We start from the raw sequence: 6,246 nt of genomic DNA on the forward strand, positions 1-6,246 counted from the left end.
CATTTGGCACTTCCGTATCAATAGGGATAGATGGGAAAGAGACAGGTGTGACCTGGGGTTTCTCTGAGCTGGTGAGGCCGGTCAGAGGGGTTACTCTTCACACTAAACTACCCCTGCAGCCATGAGGCCTCATGCAATGGGAGGGGGCTGTGAATGCTCCCCAAAATTAGTTCCAAAGTCCAGGGGGTCTGTGTAGGCGACTGACCTGTCTAGCAACCTAGGCTTGGCTTTGTCCCAACAGGATGACACCGTGGCTGGTGGAATTTCCACAAGTGTGGTCTCGGGCTCTGCTTCTGAGCTGCCCCTGGACAAAAAGAACAGTTGTGTGCATCCTGCAGCATTCATAGTTTTGCGATTATTTAATAAGTCTCTTGTGTGTTAATAAAAGGGTTTGGAGCCTGTCAGCCTCCCTGGGGGTGTCTGAGTGAGAGGTGAGTGTGGGTTAGGGTTAGGAGTTGCAAGTGTGCTGGGGCATGGATGCCACTGGACTCTGGCACCCAGGGCTCCCTAACTCTGGGATGTCCATGTGGCCTCCTTCCCAGCTGGCCTCTGTGCCTGAGTCCTGGGGGTTCTCTTCCCTTTGGCACGCACCTGAGGACATCCCTCCCAAGTTTGAACGTCCAGAGTCTTCAGTGGAAATAGAGTGCCAGCCTTGCAGCATAAGGATATTTCCAAGAAGAGTATTGGGAACAGCAGGGAGAGTCATGTCTGTGTTTCTATCTTGGAGGACAGCATTCACTGAGCTTCTTTAATGGGAGGTTTGAGTGCTGCCCAGGGTGCCCCTCGGGGGCCTCTGTGGCAGGAGTTGATGTGTCACAGGCCTGGCTGTCAGCTGAGCAGGCCAGTGTTCCAGGGAGACTGGGGGACACGGCTTGCCACGAGAGCCCTGGGGGCTGATGGAGCTGGCCAGGGAGGCTGCCATGGGAAAGTTCCTACTAGGCCTCGTGGTGGGCTTCCACCTTTCTGTCCATTCTGGTTCTGATTGGTTCCAGGCTTGGGGGGTGAGATCACGCCCAGGGGGGCGAGATCAACCCCTAAAAGGGTTTAGGCCCACACCTCCAGGAAGCTGCTGCAGGTGTGGAGGGAGGAGTCCCATGCAGGAGTCATACCCAGGATCCACCTAAGGCTTAGAGCTCTGAGGGCAGGATCCTGAGGGCAGGAACTGGCCTTAGGGACCCTGGCAGGGGCTGTGCTATAAGCCAGGCTGACTCCCAACCAGCCAGCTGGGTCCTGACCTGCAGGAGCCCCCATCACCCAGTCACCCCCACCCCCATCACTGCTGGTCCCCACAGGTGCTCCCTTTGCTCAAATGTTCTCAAGAGTGGCAGGACAGAGCTCAGGACTGACTGTTTCTCTGCTCCCACCCCCTCAGCTCATCTCCTAAATTCAGACCCCATCTCCCAACTCAAACCTCCTCCCCAGCCTTCCTGGGCATCCCTTGGGAGCCTGACCCCCAGGAGGGGGTAAACTTACATCTGCCCCTCGCCCCCTGCCCTCTGGCTGGGGTCCTGGGTGACTCTCTTGCCCCCCATGTGTCCTGGCATGGCCTAGACATTGCTTTCCAAGTATCTCCTGTCTCCTCCCTCATTCAGGCACTCAGGGAGGTCTTCTCCCCAGTGTTGGGGCTGGGCTGCCCCAGGCTGGTGTCCCCATTGCCACGAAACTGCCTGGTGGTGCACAGCTGTTCCCCCTCCACCCCCTCCCAGTGCCACTCCCTCTTGTGTACTTGTGTCAGGCAGGCAGGGGCAGCCCAGCAAGACCTGTGAAGCTGTTGTCAGTGAGGGCACCCAGAAAACACGGAGGAAAAATCTGCATCAGGTAAATGTTCTGGTGGTGGGTGGCCCCCTGTGGCCCAGAAAAGGCTAAGAGAGATGTTCTTGGAACATTCTAAGTAACCCTATGAGCTAGATGGTGCCGAGAAGATGAAAGAATGCAAGATTTTATTAGGTTAAGTGCATGATACAAGGACATCTCTTAAGGAGCCCATCAAGTTAAAATTCTCTAAACTAAAACAAAAAATATATTTACTTGACTATCTCAAGGGCCACAAAAATGCAAAATCCCATTCAGCAGTCATGTGGGGGATGCTCCCTGCAGGCCACAGGGAGCAACACAATATGGGACATGGGCTGGTGCCCATAGAAACCCACCATGGTCAGGGAGGGGATCCCACCAGCATCCCGCAGAAATCTCAGGGTACCGCCTTGGCCTGCTGGGCTGGCTATGTCCCTGCATGGACACCGTTCTATCCTGCAGAGATTTCAAATTCAGTGTGGGGAAGGTTGGGAGTGTCAACAAGCTACACGAATGTTTGTGGCATTGAAATGGAATCAGGACACATTCTACGTTTGTTTTTTCTGTTTTGTTTTGTTTTTACATTCTACGCTTGTAATGCAGAAGAGAACTCATCCGATGAGAGGGTCAGCTTTGCCACTGAGTCATTGTTCACAAGAGGAAACTTCTTAGCCTTGGTGTTATAAGGTGAAACCCAACAGTGTTGGAAAAGTTAAGAGACGCTTTGGAATAACCCATGTACAAGTTGAATACAACTTGGATGGATCTCATGGGCATTTGCTGGGTGAAAAAAATCCAATCTCAAAAATCCAGTCCAATATGCTGTGATTCCACTTACCTAATATTCTTGAAATGACAGCATTATGGAGGTGGAGAACTGACAAGAGTGGTCGCCAGGGGTTAGGGATGGTGGGGGTGGAGAGAAGGGGCAGCAAGACGGGTCTCTGTGGGGTGGAACAGCCCGAATCTTGCTGGCAGGGCGGTCACAGGAACCACACGGGGATAAAACGGCAGAATAAACACACTGTGTGCCGGTGTCACTCGCAGTGGTGATGGTTGGCGCCCCAGCTCCTCAGGAGCCTCCCTGCTGAAATCTGAAACCGGCCCCAAATGTGAAGGGCAGGAGAGACAGAAGAAAGAGGCAGGACGCTCCAGGTTGGTAGGTGGCAGATTTAGTAAACAAAGGAGCTCACACACGAGGCTGGTCTTGGGCGGCAGCAAGATGAATGGACCCCCGCACCGGTGCACCTGATCTTCAGAGTTCATGCAGAGACCCTAGCCGGCTCAGTCACGCCTACCCTGCGGGTGTTGTCAACACCTCGCCATCTCTACGCTGTGTCCTGGAGCCGCCTCGGAGCAGGGAAGGCAGGTGCAACCCACACTCCAGGGACAGGGGATGGGGGAGGAGCCTCGCACTGTGTCTTCTCAACAGTGATGTGCCCCACGTCTTTAGGAAGGTATTACTGTTGGGGGAACCTGAGTGGCCAGCATGCGGGACTCCGTAAGGTCTGCTGCTTATCGACCCTCTGGGTCTTTGGTTTCTGTCCTGTCTCCTGACACCGAGGGACATTGCTCAGGCTCAGCTTTTTCCTATAACGTGGCTGTTCAGACAAAGCGGGCCTGCAGCTTCTGAAAGAGGAGAAAGCCTCCCCGAGCTGCCAACAGAGCCCCAGACTAGCCACACACTCTGGGGCCAGGATTGTCCCAGAGGAGCCTGAGCAGAACAGCCAGCTTCCCATCTGAGGCCTTTCTGATGTTGCTCCAGGAAGGCAGGTTCCTGGGCCAGCCTGAGGAAGGAGGGGTGCCTGAGCTCACTGCTCCTCCTCCTGGTGGGTGGGAGCGGCCCTCCCGCTCTACCCCGCCGCCCCGCTCCTCAGCTCCATTGAGAGTGTTCTCTGCAGTTACTGGGAAGGTGGGAAGGTGGGAAGGTGGGAAGGTGCTCTAACTTCCACACGGCTGTTCAGGGACGTGTGCTGATGCAGGCAAGCTCAGGACCCTCAGCCTGCCTGGTGTCCCCATCCACCCCCCACCTGCAGGAGCACCTACACAGCACAGGGAGCAGGTGAAGGTCGTTAGCTCTTCCCAAACAACCTAACGCTGTGGGAGGCTCAATTATCAACTAATTGCCTGCAATTAGAAGGAGGCCTTAATTGTCACATTTACAACTCCCCCCACCCTGTCCTCTTCAACCGGGCCCATTTCCCTAGGCTGTGGGGTGTGTGGTGGACATCTGTGCAGAGACCCGGGGGGAAGCCAAGCTGGATGCCCCAGACTGCCCTACCTTATCCTTGCTTTTCAGGTGTGTAAGGGGAAGCCTTGCCAGGGGACCCATGTGTACTCACCTGCAGCCACCAGCAGGCCTGGCACCTGCCTCAGGAACCCAGCACACAGCACCCCCGGGAGCCATGGGCTATAAGGACACAGTGTGAATACCTGTCACTAGGCAAAGCACAAAAAGAGGCCTTGAGTTGGCCACAGGGCTGGGTGGGGATGGGGCCTGGAGGGTGCTGGCCTCATGGACACTGCCTGCCAGGCTGAGCCCCTGGGCCCTGAATGCTCCCTGCTCACAGCTGAAAGCCAAAGAGCATTTCAGCCTTTACTGGAACGTTCTCGGAACTCCAAGAAACCAGCCTTGCAGGGAAGCCAGTAATCCTGTTTGTTATCAGCAAACCTCTGTAGCACATGTCCCACCTCCATGGTGGACTATGACCAAGGTTACGCTGCCTTTAGGGCTCGGCCACCCCCTAGCTGGGGCCTGGGCACATTGCAGGAGACTGCCCTGGTGAGCTCCATCTTCGGTCTGCAGGGCCTCACCTGGTCACCTGCTGCAAGGCTGAAATGGGACCCCTTCCTCCCTTTGGGCTGGGGCAGCTTTGCACTTGGGCCATGGGATCGCTGTAGCCAGCACCCAATTGATTGCCCACTCCCCCGGGACGGCACATTCTCAAGCCGGCCTGCAGGTGGCGTCCCTGTCCAGTGGGCGGCCATCCTGGACCACTGCCCCAGGCCATTCTGATGTGCAGGTGAGAATCTGGGCCCTTTCTCAGGGAGGTGCTGAAATGCGGGTTCTCAGGACCTGAACATTACCCCCTCCACACTGAAGAATGTCAGAGTGCTCCCGAGACTGGCGCTGAGGCAGCCCCTCCCCTGGCGGAGAGGAAGGAATCCTGCCTGCAACCTCTAACAGCCTGTGCCTCCATGTCCCAGGCATCCGAAAGCACCAAATCATGGGTCCCCCGGCTCCCAAAACCCTCACCAGCACCTCCGAGGAGACCTAGCAAGCTCGGGGCCATCACACCCCCCCCCCACACTGCTCTCTTACTTTCTTTATTATCAACAAAGCATGTGCGGAGCAGGGAAGATGTCTTCCTGCTGCTGGAAAGCCTGCTGAGGCCCCTCTCATGACCTCAGAGTCCTACTCTTCTGAGTCACAAGGTGCCCCTCACCCCCCCCCCCCCCGGGGGCCCCCCCCCAGCTTCTGGGCCTGAACGTGAGGCCGATGCACGCGTGTACAGCAGCTCACAACCTCCCACCCAGGGGCCAGCAAGGGTGGGATAGATAGCCTGCGCCCCTAAGGTGGGAAGGCCCACCCACCATCCCCTCGGCTCCATTAGATGAGCTAGATGCCAACCCAAAGTCATTCATTCATGAAAAAATATGGTTGAGTATATATGGGTCAGGGGTCTCCAGAGGAACAGAACCAATAGGTTGTACACGTACAGAGAAAGATCTATTGTTTTTTTTGTTTTTAAAGATTTTATTTATTTATTTGAGAGAGAGAATGAGAGAGAGCATGAGAGGGGGAAGGGTCAGAGGGAGAAGCAGGCTCCCCGCCGAGCAGGGAGCCCGACGCGGGACTCGATCCTGGGACTCCAGGATCATGACCTGAGCCGAAGGCAGTCGCTTAACCAACCGAGCCACCCAGGCGCCCGAGAAAGATCTATTGTAAAGAATTTGCTCACCAGACTGTGGAGGCTGAGAAGTCCTGAGATCTGCACTTGGCAAGGTGGAGACCCAGAAAGCTGCAGTTTTAGCTCCGGGCCGAGTGCAGAGGCAGAAGACAGACATCCCAGTTTGAAGGTCATCAGGCAGGAGAGATCGCCTCCTAGTGGGGGAAGGTTGGCCTTTTTGTTCTATTCGGGCTCTCCAGGGATCAGATGAGGCTCACCTTCACTGGAAAGGACCATCTGCTTTCCTCTGTCCACCAATTTACACGTTAATGTCTTCCAAAATCACCCTCACAGAAACACCTGGAATAACCTTTGACCACATATCTGGGTCCCCTCATGGTCCAGCCAAGTTGACACAAAATCAGTGCAGACACTGACTTGCCTTGGAGACTCGCAGCCAAGTCCAAGGCGTTGCAGGGTGATTTAAGTGATAAACTGTTGGAATGACCACAAACATGGAGCTGTTCTTACGAAAATTAAGTTTACAGGCGCCTGGGTGGCT

This window comes from Neomonachus schauinslandi, chromosome 4, assembly GCF_002201575.2.
Source record: "Neomonachus schauinslandi chromosome 4, ASM220157v2, whole genome shotgun sequence".
NCBI lineage: Eukaryota > Metazoa > Chordata > Mammalia > Carnivora > Phocidae > Neomonachus > Neomonachus schauinslandi.